This window comes from Metopolophium dirhodum, chromosome 1 (assembly GCF_019925205.1).
Source record: "Metopolophium dirhodum isolate CAU chromosome 1, ASM1992520v1, whole genome shotgun sequence".
In the NCBI taxonomy this organism is placed as follows: domain Eukaryota; kingdom Metazoa; phylum Arthropoda; class Insecta; order Hemiptera; family Aphididae; genus Metopolophium; species Metopolophium dirhodum.
Window position 1 is genome coordinate 125,577,954 of NC_083560.1, and position 27,050 is coordinate 125,605,003.

General features: G+C 29.2%; 1 long non-coding RNA gene across 1 annotated transcript in view; it reads left to right on the top strand.

Annotated features, from left to right (window-relative positions):
- The window catches only part of LOC132936192 (uncharacterized), an 86,995-nt gene that overhangs the window by 29,806 nt on the left and 30,139 nt on the right, over nucleotides 1-27,050 (top strand). The window contains exons 2-3 of the long non-coding RNA XR_009663421.1: nucleotides 10,015-10,089; nucleotides 25,120-25,242. This is a non-coding gene — a long non-coding RNA (uncharacterized LOC132936192). The remainder of the gene's footprint in view (nucleotides 1-10,014; nucleotides 10,090-25,119; nucleotides 25,243-27,050) is intronic.

The window sequence follows — 27,050 nt, forward strand, 5'->3', positions numbered from 1 at the left end:
ATTGGAATTAACTTAAGCTAAGCCTTATTGCTAAACATAAATTTTAATGTGTTATGCGTTAGTGAGACGAAGACAACACGTCATGTGAGTTTGACATCCTCTTTTAACGTAGTTAACAACAATATTTAATTCAAATCATCAATATGGAGAAAAATATTCATTTGACTCTGTTAAAAATAAGTTTAGATTTAAGTAATCTTCTTTTTGGTGTTGCATTTTACTTGATCCATAAAATACATTTAGAAATACAAAATATAATTGCACACAAATATATACATATTACATAAATTAAATTATTTAATTTTAAAACTTGAAAGATATAAATACTACACATATTAGTACCTACATCTTCATCTTATACCTAAATATACTAATACTAAAATGAGATAAATAAAAACAAAATTAGGAGATTCGATTATTTCCAGTTCTAGAAATATTCTTTCAACCTAATCATAAGATTACCACCAATAACTTTATTGATATTTAAAGGTGGGGAATTGAACTGATCAACATTCATAACACTTTTGGAAACGACACTTTTATTTATATCAACTTTGTATGCTCTAAAATGAGTGTCAAATAATTCTAATAGAATTTGCTGAACAACAAAATATACTGTATTATTTTTTAACAACATTATCTCAAGAATTTCAAATAAACAAATTTCACTATTAAAGCAAGTGACAAAATTGCCAATTTTGTAGATTGTACCTCGAAATTCAATCTTGGAATAACTGATATAGTTATTAGTTGATACATTTATAAAGTCAAAAATAATTGCCACATGTTTTGAATCAAGTTTATATTTTTCCAAGGCTTCTACTAGCAAACTATTTTTCTTTTGGTTTAATATGAAATATGCAAATTTAAATTGATGTTTATTTGCCAATGTTAAACAAATATTTCTTCGAGATGTTATTGCCCTAGCATACATTTTCAACTCCTTATGCTTGGCTTCGAAACGAAAGCACCAATAGTGTCTTGGAGGACCAGATTTAAGAATAATTGTAGGATAATGTATCAATATATGATGCTTAGGTTTTAAGTTGTCTTGAAAATATTTAACATAATCTGAATTATGTTTTTCAATAAGAATTTTTAAATGCTTTACCATATCTCGTGTAAACGTATGGCTTAATAAACTATCTATAATTTCAATAAAAATTAAAAAAAATTGCCAAACCTCATCATCCACTGGAATTAAATCACCAATGATCAAAGAAAAAAAATGAACAAAGCACATCATTTGTCTTGCTGACATTTTTAAATGAAATTTGTGAAGATGATGTTTTTCAATAGGTGGTGATAAGTTTTTTTGTTCAAGTTCACAATAGTCAAAATTTTGTTTTCTTAAATTAAGGGTTTCTAAAGAAAAAATTTGTATTTTTTCTGAGTAATAAATTATTAAATGACACATATTGTAATGGCAAATACCTTCATAAATGTCATGCATAATGTCTACGCTAAAGTTATCCGTAACATGAAATGTGGTGATTTGGTTTAAAATGCTATCTTTATAAATACCAGTTTGTTTAAAATTATTTTTTTCTAGATCTTCTGTATAATTTATAACATTACGGAGTAAAGAACCATTTTCTTTTGATAAATTATGCATTATAGATTTATGAGCTTTGCAAAATCGACAATAGAAATTAGCAGAAAATGATTTTGAAAATTCACATAAACTGTTAATTCCCAGGTTATCCCCTAATAGTAAACCTAGAATAAAATACACATGTTTTGGACCAGTAGGAGTGTTTATTGTTATACCATCATTACTCAAGCTGTTTATTTCATAAACTATCTGTTTAAAACATAAATCATTCCCAAAGGTTTTTACATCTCTAGATTTTATAAGGGCTGTTAAGAAAATGTTATTGAGCTTTGAACTATGCTCACTGAGAGGAAAACTATAATACACCGCTGATAATGAATGACACATGGATTTGGAGCCTAATGGATTGTTAAGTTCTACATCATCAATGTACATAAAAAAAGGCATAACAATTTTATTTTTAAATGTAATTATTTTTTCTTTCCATAACGAACCTTGAATAAAGTTAGTTATGGAGCAGGTGTTTGATTCAGGATCACTTATAAGTTTGTTGTATTTATTAATTGCAGTATTTAAGTTATTATTTTGCTCAAAATATGTTTTTATTTGAAACTTAAAAGGCATTATAACTCCCTTAGTAAGTACTTCATCATATACTGTTTGTCCATTATTAGAAATTAAGTTTACTTCATTGTTAATAGTAAACTGTTTGTATTCGTCACTTATGAGTTCATTGCTTTTAAGCCAGTTATTTAACAAATGTTCAGTTTTACAAAACTCAAAAAGATCTGATATCCCTAATACAACTTTGGTAAATTTAGATAGTAGTAATGGTTCTTTTATTTCCTTTTGAATAACACCCTTTAATAAGTTTGTAATAGGATTTAAAATGTTATTTTCAATATTACTTTGAATGTTTTGAACATCACTTTTACAAAAATTATTATTGTTATGCAATGTCAAACAAAATTTTACTGCCCCCAAATGTAGTTCTTTAATGCAATTGTTTGTGTCAAAGATATCCTCGTTTGGTTTGGCTCGTTTATGTTGATCAAATAAAATATTACTGGCATCATTATTAACAGAATTATTACTGTTGTAACTATTACTATCTGTCAAAATACCACTATGCAAATGTGTAGTTTCAGGAAAGTTGTCTTCCACAGGGTTCACGTGCTTGTTAAGGATGTGTTTTTTTAAACTACTCAGATTTTGAAAAGATTTTGAACAATCGTCCTCCACGCAAGTGTATGAATTAAATGGCCCTAACACGTGTATAATCTTATAATGGTAAACGAGCGATGGCAATGATTGTACATTTAATTTACAAATGAAGCATTTCATTTTGTTAATATAATATTATGTAATACAATATAATACTTACCGTTGGATTTGTTCACGATTGAAACTAAATGTTTATTACAAAAAACAACGCACAGTTATCACACGATATAAGTAAAAAATAAAAACTATACTGTATACAATTGTTGAACAAAGTACGATAATGTCGAAGTCAGGAAGTCTGGCTCATGCGCTCGGAAAAAAAATATTATTAATTTAATGAAGCTTTTGTTGAATTAATAAATTGATTGTTAACATTTGAAAAAAATGGGATTTCCAGTAATTTATATCTATTTTTAAATTGGTAATAATTCAAATATAGATGACAATGCGGTTACTTTAAATTAACAATATAATTTGTTAATTTAATAAATTCGTTTATTTGGTTTAAAAAAAATAAATATTAAATCAAACATATGATTGTTAAAATAATAAATTGTATTTAATTATATGCTCAGAACATTAACAAAAGGTTTTTTGTTAATTCGATAAGGCGTGATTAATTTAATAAAAGCTTAGTTGTTAATTTAATAAAAATATAAATAATTCAATAAAAATTCTGTTTTAACAACAAATATATAATAAACTTAACAAACTTATGTTGGTTAACACTTAACAAATGTATTCTGTTAATTTCACCTTAGTTTTTTCTTTCTGTGTATAATAGCTGCAGTGTATATTAGTGGTTTATGCATTCACTGCGTGTTACTATTAACTAATTAGTTTTAACTATACAGTCCAACCGTTGTATATATTATAATAGAGCTTGATATTGACTTGACGTCAAACCTTTTAAATTAACTGGAAAAAACTTATTTACAACAATGGTTTAGTTAATGTCTCCGCCGTTGGTTATAATGTTTAACAAAAACAGTTTTCGGTCCGAAACGGTGCCGGTAGCACCTGTAGCGTCGAATTGACGAACAGCCTGATCAATGATCATAATAAATTCATAATAATATATACATCAGCCATTTTTTATCCGCTCCGAGTGTTCTGCCGCGGCCGAGGCGTGTCGGATTCTTCCGATACGTCGCGGGGAAAATATAATATAATATTATTGTCGTGCGGTCATTTCCGTCGCATTTTCACGCCAGTCAAAATTCACCGGACCGCGGTAATCTCCGCCGCGCGTTTCGTGAGTACCTTATATACCAGCCACTGATATATATATATAATATGACACTTGTAGAATACATTCCCCCCCCCCCCCCGTGATCTCCGAAAATGCGTATTGCTTGACCGGGGACCGGACCGGAAGGAAAACCGCTGCGATCAAGATGACGACGACCGCGGTGCGTACATAACACGATAAACGGCAGCGGAACACAATATAAAATTATAATCGGTCGGCACTTGGAGGTACTTTGCTATACCTAAGTAATATATAACATTACAAACGTGGAGCGTATCTAAAACATTCGTGACAATAATATTATCATTATGTCACATCGGATTATAGGCGTATTCCGACGCAATACATAATAATGTATACTTCATCAAATGGGTAGGTACCTATGTCAAGACAGACTGCCGTGAACCGCGTTACTTTTTCATTGTATGTTGTTACTTAATACCTACGATAGATGCTACTCGATATTTATATTTTATATATATTATACACTATATAATAGTCAATATAGGTACCAGACGTACAGTGCGATCCATTTAACTGACTAGATTATATATATATATATCATTTGCGCATAGACTGGGTTCGTGCCAAGCAAAGCACGCCACAGAGTTCAACATTTTCAACTAACATTTTTTAATTTAAATTAGTGCTCAATTAGTAATAATTGGTTACCGAAAATTCTAAATTCTAAATCTTACTCACGAAATTAATTTTTTTTTTCATTCTGTGATGCCAGGTTGTTGATGGTACGAACTAACCGATATTTTCGGTAGAGCACAAATTGTGAAGGGCTCACAAGGCTTTGCCTTCCACACTCCTGATTATTATAGTAACATGATAATTTAAATTCTACATTTATGTGCCTGAAACTACCTATTATAATTCAATATAAATAATTTGAGTAAGACAAATGTACAGCATTACAGCTTATCAGACTAAAATGTTTACATTTATTTTAATTTAATATTTCTCAATTGTTAATCATTTTTGTTTAAAATTTTATCGTTTTTAAAATTATTTGTAATATACTTCTCTATATTTAGTATTGATAAATTGGAGTATCGTTTGTGTATAGCATACTTGTTCGTAGCCAATAAATATAGCTGGTAAAATTATATTATACTACATAGGTACCTATATTATCTACCGACCTATATATTGCTCAAATTACAACATACATATAATCGATAATATTTAAAATATTTATAATTTATATTACTTACTTATATAATATATATAGTATAGGGATACCATATGTCCCGTTTTTTATACGACTATGTTATTATAGGTGTATTAATAATTCTCGATTGCTGCAGATAGCTATAAATACATTAGTTGTTTAGTGCATATTATATTATTAAAATAATTTCAATTTCAAAAGTTTTAACAATTCACAAGTGAACAAAATATTGGTGCCCGCACTGTTGTTGTCGCCGCCCCCCCCCCCCCCGCTATTATTAATTTCATAAGCAGAACGTCGACGTATAAACCGTCTAATACGACGTCTAATACCGAACAAACAGTTTTTAATTGCAATAAACTTTATCGTGATAAACTTTATAAATATAAAGCCTTCCAGACAAGCGGTCTACAACATAATATCATGTTAACCTATATTATTGTATGTATAGCGGACCACAACTCTTGCAGCGCACCCTTTGCAGCCATTATACTCCGTTAAGTCTATATTTGTATGCACTTAACCGGGAATCGCATTTCTCGGCGTTATAATGTTTTATATGTTGTTATTATACGCATTATTATATTACCATATCGAAAAACCTTTTAAACCAATCAATAATTTCGTATATCTGCACACGCACATCACTCTGCGGTCTACGCTAGTGACGCTTATGCGTTCGCATATAAGACTATAATAGAAATTTGAACCGAATTAATTTCGGTATAAAACGTCGTGTAGAGTATCGGCTGATGAATTAATGTTTACATAGTAATGTTTAATATGTGTACTAACGTATACTCCACGTTTAATATTATTATAATATATAGCTATATTATATTACAACATTTGGATGATAAACACACAGTTTTTCGAATTTTAGATGAGGCGTGTGCAGGTGAGTGATCATAGTGGTACCCCAAAAAATGTTGTTCCATACTCCATTCTTCTATGCTTTGAATAGTCAATTTGTTTTAAATTCTTAGAAAAATTGGTCATTGAAAAAAGTTAAAAATTGATTATGATAAAAATAAATAATTTTTCAAAAATGTGGTGTTGTAATGAGTTAAAATTATAATTTAAGAAAAATATTTCCAAGACCATTAATAATTTTCGAGTATACAAGTGTATCTATACCTTTAAATGCATCGCCTTACACTACAGTGTAAATTATTATAATATTATACGAAATGTCCTATATGTGTCATTATTATTGTTTTGTATGTTCGGGTAATGTTCGGAAAATCGGAAACGTCGTGTGACGAAAATGAACGTTATTGCGATAACGCATAATAATGTTATATCGCGAATGAATCACTTATATTGGGGGGGAAAAAAATTACTATATAAGCACTAGGAAAATATATAGGTACGCACGAATCTGCAGTTGTTGGCGTTTTTGTGTATAACAGACAACAGTGTTATGCCTATATCGCGAGACTGTTAAAAATTTAAAATACATCGTAGTCCATATTTTTATATTTTTTTTTGTCCGCGTTTCCGAAGAAGCCTACTTACTACTTTATTATCGTGTAATTTTATAAATTGTTCCATAGGAAATAATAAAAACAATTTATTACCGACAAAGAACGAGAAAAATGTACATGTTACGCTAGTTAAGGTGGAGAAAAAAGAAACATGGACTAAATAAATGATCAAGGCCGTATTTACGGGAGGTTTTTGACCCATTGAAAATTATTATTATTATTATTATTATATTATTGTATTTTTATTATATTGGGCCGTATCACGTTAGTTCATCGTCGTGGCAAACATTTTCGTGGCAGCGCATGAAAACAATACACGGCCGCCGACGGTCATACATTTTGTAGAGAAATGAAAAAATAAAATAAAATGTCTCGATTAAGAATATATTATTATATTATTATAATACCCGTGCGCAAGTAGGTACTTCATAGCTATATTATCTTGTGTACGTTTTCTTCTTTTATTAAATAATAATACAGCCTGCACGCGCGTATAATTTACACAAGCAACAGAGCATGGTAGGTACCGTCCGCGTTCAAGTTGCTCGGATTAGCATATAAATATAATTTGTTCATTACCCGAAATAAAATAAAATTGTTCATAATATAATAATATAATATATGTTGTGTAGGTACGCTGAACATTAATTGTATGCCCATTCGTAATATTGCAGTTATAATTTTTACCATTGTGTTAAATAATATAAATACACATTACACACGTCATATATACAGAGAGATTCACCAACCTATTCTATTTTTCTTCAATAATGCTGTTATTAAAATTTTGATTTTTGTAATTTTTAAACATACTTAATTAAACACCACATATATTTAAGTATTCTTGAGATTATATTTGTAATAATTATTAAAAAGTGTCCTGTAGTGATACAAAATTCGGGTTTTCAAATGTCAACTACCACACTCTTCTATACTGTAAATTATTTAACTGATTTTCTTAAATAATTGACGTGCTTCCTATCAGAATCAAAGTTTAAACGAGTAGTTTTTGAGTTGTTTAACTCTTCATGATAATGGGCTTGGAAGGTTAGGCGAAGTAAAAAGGACGGAGGGTTCTCATTTGAAATACAGAGGTTTATAACAAAACAAAACACTCCTTAAGTAGTACCAAAAAATCCAAGAATTTCAAAATATGATATTTGAGTACTTACCTATATTTAAAAATTCTAAAAATTAGAATTTGAATTATTAAAGGAAAAACGGGTGTGAGCATGCTTGGCGAATCACTCTGTATATGTATAGGACATTAGGACAGGTATTATAGGTATTATGTAGGAAATAAGTAATTATTGGTATAGAAGCCGTGTGGAGGTGCCTACATAGCGTTATAAGTAGGTTTCGTTGATTCTTACATTTCCATGTTTTTTGTTTTTTTTTTTTTTGTGGTGGTTGTAGAATATTATAATATGTTCTATACTTCTATATGTTCTATAGATAATGTATAAATTTGTTTTATGAAATAATGCTTAAATTAATTAATTAAATACAAAGTTTGACTTTGATTAATATTTTTGTCCATTTCGTTTTATATTGGTACTATACAAGAAGTGCATATTCAATGAATTAAATTTTTTTTAGTTGCTATTGATATTATATAACTGCATTGTGCATATACTTAAATAATATAAGCCATTTTTATCCGTCTTTCTCCTTATAATTTTAGCTGCATATTCAGTAATTATTTAACTACAATTATATTATTAGCGGGCATATATTTGAATAACGCACATTTTTAGAGGGAAATGAGTTCCAATCTCTATTGGTACAAATCTTTCAGTTAATTAATCATTCATTTGTTTATAATAATAATTAAAAAATTAGAGTTAGTTGCAAATTGTAGAGCATAATTTTAATTGCATACTTTGAATACTATTACTAATTATGGTGCAATAAGTCCTAATACGTTCAGTAACCCACCCAAAAATCACTTAAAGCCCTTAAAAATTGAATAATATAATATATATTATAATAAAAAAAAAATTCTTGGGGCTTTAGCCCTTTTTGACATTTTTCTTATTTGCGCCACTGTCTTGAACTCTCTAGTTGTTATAAGATACGTTGCTTCTGGTACTGTAATACTATATACATTCAATACTAACAAATCGGTGCATGTGTTTTGTGTATTTTATATATGAATATATACATACACTTGATTTTGCGTTGTAGGTATACCTATTATGAAATGTTATTTTTGATTGTTATGTAGATTAGATCTACCTATATGTGATTATTGAAGAAACACCAAAAAAAATTATTCATGTAATAACGGATTATCAAAAAAATAGAACTTTTAGTGTCTTTGTTCAAAGTCATGATTACAAAATATAATATACCTATTACAATATTATTATACTATTGTTGTTATTCTATAATATAATATCGATGTATATGGTGTACCCATTACGTATCTAATGCTCGAACTAATTATATTTAGGTACATATATAAGTACGTCGATTCCAGAATAATATTTTATCGTACCTATGTCTATACCTTCGCGACATCGATGACAGTAATTATTATTACGCCGTACATATACATTTTATACATAATATAGGTAGGTACTTTATGTGTTGACTATTATGTATGCGATTTCAAAGACAAAAAAAAATTATACTGTGATTTATTAATAAATTACATATTATGATAATGTAATGGTGTACCACATAACAATAGGTACCTAGGTGGTACCAGTGATATTGGATTAGTTGGATAAACAAAATGTTATAAATTATTTAATCATTTATCACACATTTTGACTCTGATTAGTAACTAAACTGAAATGTTAAAAAAAATGTCTATGTGATATCACAAAATGGTTTTCAAGGCTCTCACTCTAACTATGTCTAACCTCTTGATCCATAGTTTATCGACTTAGACAATTTCTGTAGACTTACTATGGTAATCCTAGTACGCAAATGGTGTAGACACTTGTATTAACACCAATTAAAACTAATATAAAAAAATATAAAATAAGTGTTCTCCATGGCTTCTTTCGTCAAGCTGTTCAATGTGCTATTTCACACAGCTCATACACTCTTATTGCACCTGCAAGTACGAAGTACCTATAAAAAACAATTAAGTCTCTTAATTGTATTAAAATAGGCACAATTATATAATAAATAAATGCATTTATTATATTTTTATCGATTTTAATAAATAATATTATTTATTATAAATGTATGTTATACTTATAATAATAATTTAATTTAAACGATTGATTTAACTCAAGTATTAGTACGTAATAAGATAATAGGTTCATAATAAATTGATATTTATGATATTTTTTTATTTTAGAAAATGCATCGTCTTACTGTGATTCAAATTCAACTTGCAGAATACCAACTACCAACAACTACGCTCATGATGTATGTATGTATATATTTTAATAAAATATCTTAGCTTCTTTTTTTAACATCCACTGAATAATAATAAGAAATCAGTAAAAACAAACTAGGTTGGTTTTTAATTTAAAAGAAAATAGTAATAATCATCTAAAGAGCATTTTATAAATGAAATTAAAATTATATATTTTACAATCATTAGTGTTCAAAGTCCAATTATATTACAATATTTAGGTACTTAGTTTAGATTATTTTGTATATCTGAAAAAAAATAAAATAAAAATCTAATAATTAATAGAGTACTATTGTTTAGAATCACTATATGCGTAGATTCAACGGTGAGGGCATATCATTTCCCAGTTTGAAACATTTAATGTGAACGTTATTATCATCTGCAAGCCTATTTCGAAGTCGTTCTCATATTCAATTTTAGAATATTTAATTGTCAGCATGCAAATACGATTGCACTGACAGGTAAAAATGTCTTTTTTGACAAGTGAAGAGGTCGTCACGACCCCTTTACACACGCCACCACAACCCCCCCATCAAAACAATCCGTATATACGAAGAACCCTCAGAAATATATATTTAAATCAATCGTTTACCACAATATTTATTTTGTTCAGTCGTGGAGACGAGCTATATGCAATAAATAATAATATTAGGTATATATACTGCGCCATGTATACATATAATATATTATGGATGCCGCAACAAATTATGTGTCACTCTGTACACACATATGTATTATTCTTTTAATACATAATTATCTCTTTTTTCCACCGTTGCGTGTATTGTACCCTCCCCCCCCACCCCACACACACACACATTATACAACCATAATAATAATAAGTGTCTATGCACACGTCCGTCGAAATAACGTTAAACAAAAAATATAAAAAAGGTACAGTTACGGGTGGTTAGTGTTGACAGGTGGTGTGCAGTGCATGTGTATAAGTATACTGCTGCAGGGTTTCTCAAAATATGACGGACAGGCCGTGTGCAGCTCTTGTCGCACCGCTCACACACACACACACCTGCCGGTGGTTTTTTTTCTGAATTTTTTTTCAGTTTGCTTTGTTTATTGGTAAACGCCATTGGCCACCTGAGACCCGTCTGCCGGCGTAATTTTCGAGTTCGCGAGGTCGGAGGTACCTGCACCTATAAACCCGCTGCTACTCAGTTGCAGTAGTCATTTCAAAAACTGCAGTCCCGTAAAAATAAATAAAATGTTGCCACACAACTGCAGAGCTGAGAAACCGTTTTTTTTTTTTTTTTACCTTCTTTTCATTTAATTTCTAGTTCGCGGTAGGTACGCACACACTCGTTATTGCGTGCATAATAAACATAACATATTATATTATAATGATATCCGTCCGAGTTTGTACATTATAATATACATACAACTGCGGTGCTGCGTATGTTATATGCGACGACGGCATCGCTTCCTGCTGCCTTCGATAAGCTGTGCTTTCGAAAATCGAACCTACTTCCGGTCTACCGTCGAACATATTATATTATCGGTACGTTTTTTTTTTTTTTATTATTGTTCTTAATTAACCTCGGCGACAATGGCCAATAGTTTTTTTGTTTTGTTTGTTTAATTAGGATATATAATTTGGTTTTGATTCGGTACGTTTTATTATTAGTTATATATCGATATTATAATATTATACATATAGTATATGATAAGGTAATTAAAATAATGCTCGTACCTATATATACGTTATTGTGTATCTAATGCAGTGGTAGGTACGTTTTATTTATTTATTTGCTAACGGTCAAATTTAGTACGAATAAATAAATGCTGTACTTGCACTCTAAAACCACTTCTCGCTATTTATATATATATAGGTGTTATACATATTGTTTTGAGCGCAGTTTTTATACATTATATTATATTATTATCATAAGCATCTGTATATGTAATATTGAAATGTGTACAATGTATATTACAATAATAATATGCAAGTCCACCATAAAAAGCAATAATACAATATTTATCATATGCGCATGTACCTGGTATAATTGTAAATACTGTGGTAGTAGAAAAAAAAATCTTTTGGGTGGTAATTATATTATTCGTGGTACTGACTACTGATTGTTCTATGATAAATAATAATCAGATAGTTCTGTCAAATTACCAAAAAAAAAAATGTAATCATTTTATGCCAAAGTGATTTTTCATGCATGAAGAAAATTACTGTATTAGAGAGCATGCACTGAGTATCAACATTTCTATAATATTTAATTATATTAAATATGAAAAAATCGTGTCATGTACCTGGTAGTTGGTACATACTAAGTATAATATATCGACGTAACATTTAGTATTTTTTAAATGTACCTACATATAAAATAAATAACACATAAATGAACAGTAGTAGAACAAGTGATAAAAAATAAAAAAATGAAAGGATATCAAACTGTCTGTATTTAGACCATTGCACTGCCTTAATAGTCAATATATTATGTATATTTTTAACATTACACTGGTGTACCTATGATGGATGTTAACCGATGTAAATTCTTATTTTTTTGCCCGTATAAATTGTTAAATGTTAAGCATAAATAATTCCGTTTGAATTTGAATTGGTGATGGCACGTCGATTTATCATTATTATAATTATTTATAACTCGTGTTTCCAAACGATGTAGATAAAGGTACCTTAAAACATAATATTTTGTAATTTCATCCAGAAAAAAAAAATATCAAGCAGTCACACATAGCTGTAAAACGTTTGTACCCGCAGGCAAATATCCCGTTTCGAGCAATTGTATTTAATTTTGTTGGTCATAGTTTTATCATAGGTAGTACTGTAGTAGGTACAATATATTATACAAACGATGTGTTATCTTTAGAATTTGAAATAATAGCTCTTAGGTAGTGTCTAATGTCTATTAAGTGTTCATTGCTAGTATTTTTATCTCGACGTACGACTATATTTTAATCGTTCAAAACGTTCGTCCATCATTAAATGATTTAGGCACCAACAATAAAACCAAAACCTTATTAATAAACCAAATCCGATTTAGTCGTGAAACCAAGGTCGGTAATATATTGTTAGGTACATAGTTGCTCAACAAATCTATACTGCATTGACATTATTGCAATTACAATTTAAGAACAATAATATATCCAATGATATCCAAGGTAGTTCACGCAAAATAACTATTTATTAAGCTGTTAATTATATAAAATAATATATATATTATATTGCGTTTCCATAATAATATGTTTATGTATATTATAGCCTAATACATTACAAATTGATTAAATTGGAGCGGAGTGCAGGTGGGCATTAAAAATATAGTTTTATTTATCTGTGGATTCTCCATTTTTGTATAAGTACCCACACAGTGAATCGTTTGGTGTAGGTGTACAGCGTTTTTTTTTTAATGTATTACACTATTCACAAAAATACAAAATAAGCAATGTACAGGTACACATTTAAATTACTACTATATAGACTAAAGTAATATAGGTGTCTATTGGTATATTCCGTATATCATTATGATTATAATAATATAATGTGTAAACGAATAGGTAAATAAATACTAAAGACGCATAATTTATACTGCCAGGCTTGTATTGTCTAAAGACTAAAGTAAACACAACATTTAATTGTTTCTTGAAAACATAATCCACAGAGTCGACTTACAGGAGTGTGTCATAATCTGACTCAGAGTAAACGTATTACCATTTATTTGGTATAGTCTCGTTATATTATTGCCTTAACTTTAAATTTGATAAGATAATACTGTTTGTTTACGGTGGTGGTTAAAATATCGATGAAATGAAAAAAAAGTTACTCATTTTAATAGACGAATTGATTTATATGCCTTAAACTTGTATAAGTTCCTAAGTTCTACCGATTAATATAGAATTAAATTGCATGTACCTACACATATTTTTACAATTGGTAAACTTACTTACGTATCATTATAATTTATAAATGATTCAAACTTAATGTTATATTAATGATTAACTGATAATTTATAAATTGTCGTCAAGTTTAATATTTCAATAACAGCAATTACATTAACAATATTATATGATTAGAATAACGATTAGCTGAACATTTTATTTTTATTTTCAGTCATGATAATGACTATTCACATTCGTTGTACAATTAGACGATAATTGGTTTTTACGATTCATCTAGAGGTTTGAGTATAATAATTTAAAAATATATATTTTACAACAAAAAATAAATACATATTATCTTTCAATGAGAGCTGGATTGAGGAGTGAGGACAACACCGAACTCGCATAGACTCGCACCTCCGTATAATTTATTCTTCTATCATATATTATAATATATACAATACAATATTATGATGAATTCTCTATACGTACAATCAAAATTCAAAACAGATATATGAACTCATATCGCATATAAATTAAAAATTTAAAGATACATTATCCGATTATCGATCAAATCGGTATGGTACGGTAATATTATTCGGGTATCGAAATAACGAAATCGAGTTGGTTGCAGACGAAAATTATGTTTAAATATACTACTTGTTCTAGTAATAAGTAATGACCGATACCACACACCCAAAAAGTTTAAAATATTATGTCTTGATAATTGAAAGATTCGTATCATGTTGTGCGTAGAAGTCGGTGTATGACTGACAAAAAATTATTTTTACATCAATAGTCGTTCTGCTCACTCCTATTATTAGAACTTTATACTATATAATATACATTAATGCGATGTATTGAATCTGATTTTAGTATGAACACTTCAACAAATATTCTGTTCAGCATATTATATACGTATTAGACTGATTGAACTGTATACTTGATGATGATGAATATCCTAATATAATATGTTTGTATAGCTGGTAAATTGAAATATATGTGTTCAATACGTATTGTGATTACTGATTAGTGAAGTGACGAAGTCAATCTTCGAACATAATATTTTTAAAGGTGTTCTCAAATCGAATTTTTTTTAAATACATTTGCATTCATTCAGCAATTACAAAATAAGCATATTAATGAATATTTATTTTTGTAACATTGTTATATCTATTACTTTATTATTTATTTAGTTATCTAGTTTATTTAGGTACTCGTATAATACAGTTATTTAGCTGATAAAGGTACCTACTTTTTGTATGTAGAGTACAATATGTACGAAGGGACGTAAGGAGGTTCATTAAGATATTTTACCTATCTTTTTTCTTTAGTAGTGTATTTATTCAAATTTTAACTATTAGATTTTTCAAGTAGCAATACTCAAAGGCCAATTTTTGCAAATTATAAAATGTTTAATTTGTTTAGTCTATCAAACTACTAATTATTGAAATTCCCCCCCTCATATCTTTAAAATCATGGAATAATATCCTTTGTATATAATGTTCGCGTTATTTGAAACTTCAATTGGTGCAGAGACTTACTCAAATAAGTATATAATATTTAATATTTAGATTTTTCAAAAAAAAAATTATATTCTAAAAAATATACAATAGGATAGTTATCATTTGAAAAACAAAAATTTGTATTTCTACAATACTCCTTAAATAGTATTCAAATCTATAAGAAATTGCAGAAAGTATTTTAGAAAATATAAAAATCAGAATTTGAATAAACACATAATTAAAGTAAAAAAATTGGGGGAACATTCCTGGTGAATCACCTTGTACATATATACCTACATTTTATATAATATTATATATCGACGATTGTAGCAGAATGTAAAAGTGAATACACAATAACCAATACATCTATGCGCACGGGAAGCTCTATAATATAATAGATATAATGACGTTTCCTATTTTCCTCTTCCTCTTTTCTTGGTACGTTTTTGTGGTTTCATGGTTCAACTGCAGAGTAACGCACATACTGTAACAACTGACATGTTTTTTGTGAAATAAAAAAAAAACATCATCACCACCATTCGATCCATTTTGTTTTTACTTTATTATAATAATTTGTACGTACATTTAATTTAATTTGAATCAAATTTGAAAACAATAAAAGTATTTTCATGCGATATGCGTGAAAATTACAATAATATTATAATAACACTGTCTTGTACGGTATATTCGTTTATTTGAATTACGAATAATAACGTCATGATATACCTTTACCTTTAATAGTATCTATACGTTTTGTGCCGTTGTGGTCAAATTACAGCGAATGCAAGGAACACATTAATGAACAATACGAGTATTGAGGATGCGGTGTGTATATTATGAAAGAGAAAGGTGGTAGAGGTTGGATAAAGCGGCGAAGGTCTTAAATGGACCGTTAAGTTAAAAAAAAATGTATCTATATATATATATATATTATGAATTTACTGACTTTATATATAATATATATATATATATACTCCAGGGTCGTCAACCTGCACGGAAAATAATGTAACGACACTATGGTTTATTAGAGAAAAATAACAAGAGAGCCGTCAGTTTTCTATACCTATATAATATAAGGCATATTATATGGATGGATGTGTATTATTTTTTTCTATATTTTCCGTTCTTTCTTTTTCGTTTTCCCAACCAGAATTTTACACTCAACGCAGTTTTCTGTTTACCCGCCCGGGCGGCAGGAAGTATACAACTCACAATATTCCGTCTCACGGTCGAGTTTTCCTCGATGATGTCCCCCGCCTCCTCCCTCTTCCGCCCTGGATCGCGGGTACCTACTACGTGAACAAATGCTGTAAACCGGTCTCTTATGATCGGTTCCGCCAGTTTTCTCGGTACACGGTCCACTAAAGTCATTTCAATGATTTGTTCAATTCATTCATCCTAAAAAAAAAATATAAAATCGTGTCACCGTGACATCAACCCGATCATGTTATGCTCTGGTGTTCAAATCGACGAATCTGTCTAGTTATAAATGTAAAATAAAAATAACAATAATAAAAATAAAAAAACTTTAAGGAAAAATACACTTACTTTCTAGATCGAAAAAAAACGGGCTTCGCGTACACGTTTCACGGTATAATAATTCGAAAATTTTGGATTTGAGCGGCTGATTATTAATGTGTGCTATTACAGTGTTTTGAATAAATGAAATGTCTAATTAGGCGTTAATGTGGAATAACGTTTAATAAAAAAATATATAATATGTAGGTATATCTAATTTATTCAAGCTAATTAACTAATTAAAAATTGTTAATGAAAAATAATTTTAATGATACCCTCCATTTATACACTTTAATTTGTAAGCGAATCTATATTATATAATATATACCTATATATGTTGTGGCTGAAGTCACAAAAAAACTACTGATTATCGATGTATTCATGTGTGTATATAGTATATCTCAACATCTGTAAAATTATTATGATACTGTTGAATTCAAATTTTGTTTCGTCTTCATTAAATAAAATTATAGGTACGGCTTTAAATCCATTGCCCGCATAAACTTTTGGTCATAAACTATGTTTTAACTATGTAATAATAATTTTCGAAAAAAACAATTGGTAATTTACACTCATGATATAATAAAATTAGTTGTATATAGGTATATAATAATATATAGAAATTCAACGTAGAAATATTACACAAAGTGTAGTATGGCTAATCTGTGAAATATATCTCTGGACAATAACGCATTACAATAATTACTCATCTATGTATTATTATGTTATACTTTATAACAAAATTACAGGACGACAAGGTGATTCAACAAGCATGCTAAGCCACCATTATTCCCTTAATAATGAATTCATTTAAATTCTAAGTTTTGGAATTTTTAAGTATAACGAATAAGACTATATTATATATCGATTTTTCCTTGTTTTTCTTATTTTTTTTCCCGTGGACTTTTGAAAACTAATGTGAATTTTGAATTTTTACCTCCCCAAGCACCAACTAGTTTCATTTTCCCATCGAACATGATTCTGAAGTTGAAAATCGAAGCATTATTTCGGCTACTTATCATGTACACAGATACAAAAAATTTAAAATTTAAAAAAAAAACACACAACATTGTAAAAACCAATACATTCATCGCTCCGCTCAAAATCTAGAATAAAATGGGGCTTAGCATTCTCGGCGAATTACCCTGTATATACTTATAATCAAATCAATTCTGCAATGTATCACAACGATTGTATATATAACAGGACTGCACGATCGAAACACTTTTTTGTGCACACGTTTACAGTGACGGTGTTTGTTATTTTTCTTTTTTATCATTTTAAATCTTTCACATTCGTAAGCAAATAATTTCCATTGCTAAAGACTGGCAAAATTATAGGCGCGTGCATCGTGTACGTAGTAATATTATGCCTATCGATATTTTCTCAACTCCCGCGGTCCGCTACAGACGATTTCGAAAGAATATATATAATAATAATAATAATAACATAATATGCACCATTATAACATTGTTTTCTCTTATATTCGCCACTTACGACGACACGTTTTATCTATCGGAGAAGATAATAATATAATATTCGTCGATGGCTGTACATTTTATATTATTATATCATTATTTTATCAGTTTAGATTAATCATATTTTTTGTGTCTTGCGATTATTATTCGTCCATACAATCAAAATCCACGCAGGTTCGTCACGCACAGGCGTATTTAGTATTTTATGAGAGCATTTTTTACTGTAAATTCATCCACGTCAAACTCGACGATTGCAGGCTATACAACTGACAACAGGGCTTTTAATATTATGCAGAAGCTTCCTTCTCGGTTATCGGGTAAACATTTAGACGTTCAACCTTAATACTTATTATACGATATTATAGCTATTCTAATTACAATTAATGGTTTTATTTTTTAATTAATTTTGTTTAAATATAGTCACTGCTGTATCGTGTTGTAGGCCATGTTGAATTACAATTCAAATAATATACATACAAATAATATTGTATACAAGCTTCACAAAATATATATCTATCTAACAAATTATATTATTATTATAATAATCCAAATATATAATTTACTGTAGTTTTTCCAACTACTGAAGTCTGACTACGCTAGCAACTCATTTTACGACTAAACCTTCCATGACTGAAGACTTTTTAGAATTAGTACTCTACTACAGTCTACAAATACCACGTGAAACCCGTGACCTCTTGAAAGTCGTATTCGATGTTGTTTTGTACACACTTGTGTGCTCACCGACGAAATAATAATGATAACATTTTGAAGCGTTCTGATGAGAAAACTTCAATAGAATTGGCTCGAGTTTAATGACATATATGTTTAATGTTTGTATTTTAAATAGTACACATTTGATACCATCATGGTTGGACACATTTTTAAATTATTCCGTCATTGTCAAATTAATAAATGTATAAGAAAACAAATTTGGGTATACATAGACTCATATGGGTAGTATTTATTGAGATACACGTCTCAGCAACAATATGTAATATTATACGACGCTGTATAAAATCCTACATTTTGCCGTTTCATTTTTTGTATAATTGTGACATTATTTTACTTCACTTTAACATCATTCTGATGTTGGTAATGTATTATGTATAAAACAATGCTGTCAAACATATCGTATAATTCAAAATGTAATCGTAAAAAAGTATAGTTATGCATAAATATTTGAATTCGTTATTTATTCTAATTTATTACTACCATGTTTTTAATAGTATTGCTGTCTTCGTTCGTGATTTTAAATAAATTATTGCGTCCGTTCCTCGAGACTGGCTATCCGTATCGATCTACAATATTTGTGATATCGGTAGTATTGATCTTAAAAGGTTAGGAAATCTAAATTTTTAGTATTATGCCCCGAAATTGGTACAAACGAAAAAAAATCTTAGCTCGATCCATTGTAATTTATGTAATTTTTATATTCATTTCAAAGTGCATTTTTGGAAGTCATTTTGTAAATTCCCTGCTCAGTAAAATGTTATAGGAATAATGTAATTTGGTAGCAAAATATGACATGGACAATTATTCTTGTATTATGTGTATATGTCTTATTGTCTACCGTATTGGTTTAATGTTTAAATAAAGTTCCGTTTGAAAATTATACATATTAAGGAGTAATAGTATAAAATTAATAAAATAATTTTAAAAACCCAACTAATAAAATATATAAAATATAGGTAGATTTACGAGAATACCCCAATAGTCAATACACATCAATGTAGAGTTTATTTCCTAGACAATTTTTAGAAGATAAAAATTCTGTACGATTTCCTTTATGAATTTTTTTATAATATATATGACATTTTGAGAAGTATTGAGGTCATTTTCTGTGTCTATTTCACCATACTTTTTCATGAAAGTGCACCTTTACGTATTCATAATTATTGTTTTTTATTTTTATTAATTATGATTTTTCTGTAAATTTGCACAAAAAGTTTATAAAATATCATGCAGACAGCAAGAATAAAACACAATTATTATTAAAATGAAACCGGATTAGGTAAGAAATAACGGCGCGTACGTGTTCATTATACTCGCGTAAAATACTGTAGGTATATATACCTTATACCTACGTATCGTCATATAGGTACATTCAGTAAAACAATATATTATTTTGAAATATTTCATATTTACAGAAACCATGATTTAAATAATGTTTTTTTTCTCAAAAATCTATATAATCGCATTTATTATTTTAAATTTAAAATTCAAATTATTTAATGTCTCTATATTATTATATAAAGGTATACCATCTATATATCACTATAATATACCTATACTATATACGTTTTCGTGTACATATTATTGTATATATTTTTTTCATACATTATTCCGCAAATGCATTATTAATTTTTTTTTTTATCCTTTTTACCTATGTACTTTTTTTTTTTGTTGTATTTTTTTCCCTTCCGTCCTTGGACTTATTTGTCCGCTTACTATTGTAACACGGTTTGACGTAATCACGTATTGGACAAAACGTGGTGTCATTTTTCACACTCGCCGCAGCGCTATTACAACGTGGGGGTATAGGTATACCGCTGTTGTAGTAGTTGTATAACGCACATAGACCGTCATCGGCTAGACCACGAACCGACGTATCCGCCGCCGCTCTGCAGGACTTGCGGCAGACGGGGATGGAATGCGATTATAATATTACCATTATTATTATTATTATTATTAGGTTCGAGAGCGTCTTTCGATCCGCCGGCGGTGGTGCGGTCGGAGCTGGGACCATCGGATTACGACCGATAACGACGCGTTAAAAGACGCTCATCGGCCGGTTCTCGAACGTATAATATAAGCTCCTCTCGTACGGCTGATTTCTCCTCTGGTTCGCGGTTTGCCGGCTCGGCGTGTGTGTGCATTTTTTTTATCGCCCTAAAAGCGCAGATTTGTTTACGCGTCCGTGCACCTATTTATGCGACGTGTGGCCGCCGTGCTAATCGCGAACTATAAGCGGCAAACGTGACTGGAATCGCCGGTGTACGTATTATATGCGCGTATCTATACGTCATATTATAATAACGTGATCAGACCAACTAAAGCTATTATAATATTATAGTATAACGTGCGTAAATTATATACCTCTCTCGTATAGCTGTATAATATAGCAACACCTTTTTATAGTGCCGGCGATGATAACGTGGTAAAAAAAATGCATATTATGCCTGCTACTGCCTATATACAGCGTGATTCACGAAGAACTCTCAGCGCTCACCACGCATTTTATTACAACTCTTAATTCATCCGGTTTTGATTTTTATAATTTTCAAGTACTTTGATTGTTTTTACCATTCAAGGAGTAGGCGATATAATCATCGTCATTTTCAACCATGAAAACCCACACAATTATTTACAGCAAAATGTTAATCAGCTGACTATTTTGACAATGCCGACGCACATAAATTGAAATTCAAACGAGTAGTTCCTGAGTTATTAATTTTTTTGCGAGGATAATATTCCTTAAGTATTTTCTTAAATAAAATATAAAATATTATCGGTATATCAGAAATTATATTTAGTTTGATTAGACTTAACCTATTAATAATTTAACTGTCACCGAGGGAACTTAGTGTTGTCAATTTAAGCGCCAATAAATAAATAATACCAACTAGTATTTTTAATCTTAGTTTCAAATAAAAACTATAATCCTAGATAATCCTGAATTTAACCGGTACTACTGACCCTTAGTTGTACCACTCGCGTATTCAACTCATTTCACTTTTAACTCGGTACAACACGAGTTTAGTCAACTTGTTTTCCGCTATTCGAACCAAATTTCACACGTCTATACATATTAGTCTCAAATCCAGATAATGTTTCCCCAGCTGCAGTAATCCACTCGCTCGATATAACTTTTGACGGACAACCCCTATTTTTACCCGTTACCAAATAGTTCGTTCGATTCGTCGTCTGTGCCTAAAGGTCTACTATAGTATGTTCCCAATCAATCATACCGCATTAACCAGTTGTCCACTCCTATCTCATGTAAGCTATCGTAACAAGTGTACCTTGGGGCATTTGATGTGAGGGACTATTTCCCGCTCCCGTACCACCCTTAACCACCCGCTAACTTTAAGGCTTTATATAATATAATTTGTTATTTTGTTATGTTACGACCATCATAAGGAAATATTAATGATTTAGTACTGTCTTTCAACGGCTAGGTACGGCCATTTTTTCGAGTGTATAAGTCTTTGTGATTTAATTGTATTGTCTTCAACTTGTAGTCTGCTCCTTTGAATGATTATGCAATTCAATTCGATCATTGCCATATTGCCATCAATGGTCAAACATCGTATACCTACTCAATCATATGCAAGGAAATTCTATTCATTGTTTCAATATTATTATGCTGTATTTCTATGGTATTTACCTGCGGCGACAATATAAGTCAATAGTATATTATGCGCATTGCGCAGTACCTATATAGGTAGGTTATAAAATATAATTCTCCTTTCAGACCTGAATTGGTTTTATTAAAAACTATAGTTATATTGTAATTTTTGATTCAGTATAATAGAACATTGGTAGTGATATATTTTGTATAATATTAATATTTAAAATATACGGTACATTTGTTTAGAGCATATTTTGATATTTTCATGAAATTAATGCTCACTATATAAGGGAATTTGCATAATTTAAATAAACCTATCTTGTCATTCAATGATTTATCTTTTTTCGAAAATACATTAAATGATAATATCATATAAAACACAACTTAGTGAAACAAAACCCCTATGTGAAATTGTAAACGCTATCTCTATAAAAACTGTTGGTACCTATGTGTCATTTATTTAAAATTATTTTTGTACATATTTTGTAGTAAACATTTTAATTTGTATAAAACAACATAATATTATAGGTACATTTTAGCATCATAGTTGAAGTTATGATGTTTTGTAATAAATAAAGATTATACCTTTGAAAAAAAAATAAAAGTAATTATAATAATATTATATTATAAACACTCTATAATATAATATAGGGGAACGGAGTGGCCGACCCGAGTTCGATACCTCGGCCGGGAGCGGCATTTTCTTCGGGCAAGTCACGGTGTCCGGAGAACAAGTGCCGCCATCCCCCCACCCGGGGCATGGCAGAAAGCTACGGGTACCCCATTAGAAATTCTGCCAAAACACAACACACACGTGTATCAACCTACCCAACTTAAAAACCTACAGTGCCCTCCCCCACACCCAATGTCCTATGTTGCCGCAAGTTACCCAATAAAAAAAAAAAAAAAATATATAATATAGGTACTCGTATTAATAAATTCGATATAACTAAAATAATAGATTTAATTTATAACACTGTCTTAGAAGTTAGAAGTATTTATTATTAGTATAATAAATGTCACACATTGTTTTTACAGTGAATAAGAATGTCCACATACTGAACAAATGAACTCTGAAATCAGTGAAATCAATTCATTTCATCATTTTAGAAAACTAAAAACTTGAGTAAATCATTAAATTAAGCACCGAAATATCGGTAATATTTAAATATCGACGTACATACCGTTCTTACTTATTTTATATAACTTATAAAATGTCGATGTTTATTAACTGATTTCAATCGCTTGTAATCCTGCCAACTATCTAATATTATAAACTATGTAACCAAATAGGTACAAGCACATATTTTTATTTTTATGTGCATCATAACATAACGATTTTAATATAATATACTTATATCTCATCATACCGATACAAAAAAATATACATGTGCGGTATGTATCAATATATTATATAGTATTAACTATTAACTATATCTAAATGTAATAATAATTTATGATACATATTATATATTATAGAAGGTAGGTATTACTATATTTTGTATTTCAATGAAAACCAAACACGCGCTCAAAGTTCTAAGCGTATAATAATATCAATTTTTGCAGAAGTCTGCTGCAGTGACAGTTTATGTATATACATATATATAGGTATAATTCGTATTATATATACCTTCGGTGTTCAAAGCAAAAAAAAAAAAAAATAATAATAAATTATACGATTAAATGGTCTTGTCACGTTATTTTCTAGCCAAACACGCAAAAATCATATATAAGTTAGTGTTTTGAACGGAACAGAAAACTAAAAGTAACATTTTGATTGATCAATATATGAATACTGTCTTGCGCATTCTACTATTTTTATGTTTTAAAGCATAGTTTGGTGACGTCATTTCGCCCTAAATGTCAGTAGCGGCGCAATCGCTGCGGTAAATACAGTCTGCCAGCGGCCACCCTCGTTCAGTATCACTTTTGTATGTATCGCATGAACTTATATGATTTGATGATTTTTATTTTGCCGTCTAATTGCCGCAACCATATTTTTTTTAAATTTTCCTGCGTTTAAAATCCGAACGATTTTTTAAAACAACACTTAGATAATATTTTGATGATGATGTAAGATTAAATCTAAATTTGCATATAGTTCATGTCTTCGTGAAGATCTCCAATAAATACATTTTATTATGCTCACTAAACGTCAACGAAAAAATAATAAAGAATATGTTGGTCCTTCATATAATATCACTTGAAATAGTATGTAATACACATATTATTATAATGTATAAAACCGAATCCACAATGTCTTTGTATATTTGTATTTACGAAACAGGGTTTCTCTTGTAACGGCCGACAATATCTTAAACTGTTTTTATTATTTCAGAAGCCATCATCCATCAACATAAGATCGAAAAGATACCTATGCGAACGTATCGTTGTACAGACGATACATGATTATCTACTTTGCTGCTTTTCAAAATAAGTCGTTCAACATGGTGCCCATCTGGTAAGCTACAAAAACTTTAATGAATTATAAATTTTAGTTGAACATTTTAAGTATACAATAATATATACCTATAAGGCTGTAACTTCTAAGGCATAATAATGAACCTTAAATACATCGACGCAGCGTAATTAATAATTATTATCCACCCCACGGTACCGGTGTTTTTAGTTTTTCACTCATATCTATCTTGTCGACATTTTTCAAAATTATATGCACGATCGTAAAATTGATTTAATCAATATACTCGAACACTATGTACACATTTATAAATGGTTGTTATTATAAATTATAATATAAAATATTATATAGTATTTTATACATATTTATAATTTTTATGCCATGTTATAATATACTTATTATTTAAACTTATTTTTAACCCATCATTTATTTTATTAGGTAAGTAAATATTTTGTTGAGAGTTAATTGCGTTCGTATAACATAAAATATGTTTACCACCGTCAATAATATCTATTTTATTATTTTCACGATCTGAATAAAAAATACAAACACGATTTTCATCATAATAATATAATATACTTGCACATCAATAACTATATGAAATGGTTACATTTTTAAATATCTGGGTAACTTAGTTTTTTTGTTTTTGTTAACTATGCCATTTGCTGTTAGAACTTTAGAAGTTATTTAATATTTGTGAAGTAGCACAAGTAATTCTTAATATGCAGTTTTACTATACATTTTACTCAATCGGCTGCACTATATTTTTGACCATACAAATTGAATTGATAGTAATAAAACAATTTACACTTTGTAAACATTTTAATATTATTATCTAATTATTATTTATATTTGAAGCTCTTTCTAAGACCATTGACTTCTGTCTTTTATTTAAAGTTTAAACACATGAAAAAATTCATGTAGGCATAATTATAGTAAAATTAACGTTTTAGAGTATCACTAATCATTATCATATTGAAAAGTCATTGATTAAGTTTAGTTATATTTTTGGTTATTTAATAATTATATTGTGTTGATCAAGTAACTACTTACAGAACTTTGGACTTTTTAACTCTTAATGCTCAGTAGGTAGTCAGCCTTATTTCTAGCATATCGTTATTTGATATAGTAGTCTATTTACAGTTTACACATTATTTTATAATAGAAAATAAAATAAAAACATGTTTATTTTAACTTTCAAGTATTTTTTTAAAATTATTTTATTAGATGGGTACTCTGATAATGTTTGAATCCAATTTTATTGCAACTTGTTTAACCTGATGCTGAACTACTGAAGATATGCATATTTTTTTTAAATTGCATTTTTCCATGTATTTGTACTGTGACCATTTATGATAGTAACCTGTTCATCAATGTTAATCTTTGTACATATTTTATTTTAATTTATTACTTCAATTATGCCTACGAAAAATTATAATCATGAGTGAATCGTGCATATTAAACGAGTTTTTTTTAATCAGTAAATAGTCCATGATGACAAAACTTGTTATAAGACTTATGTGACAAGTTTTGTGAAACTATACAGTATACATGTAACCAAATATATTATTATTAGAATAACACTAAAAATACATTTTTAATAAACAATTGTATCGGTTAAGTATAACTCATAGCGTATACCTATAAGTAACAAATAAGGTATGCCATTTATGAAAATAGTTAGGTACCAGTGTTTTCGAATGTAGCAGATAGAATGCAAATTCTACTTTACTATATTATGATAATAATTAATAAATAATATCCAACAATTAAGTAGCACCAAGTACAATCATTAATTTATATAAATTTATAGTCAATACAAAATACACTAAAGATGAAAAATGTATTCG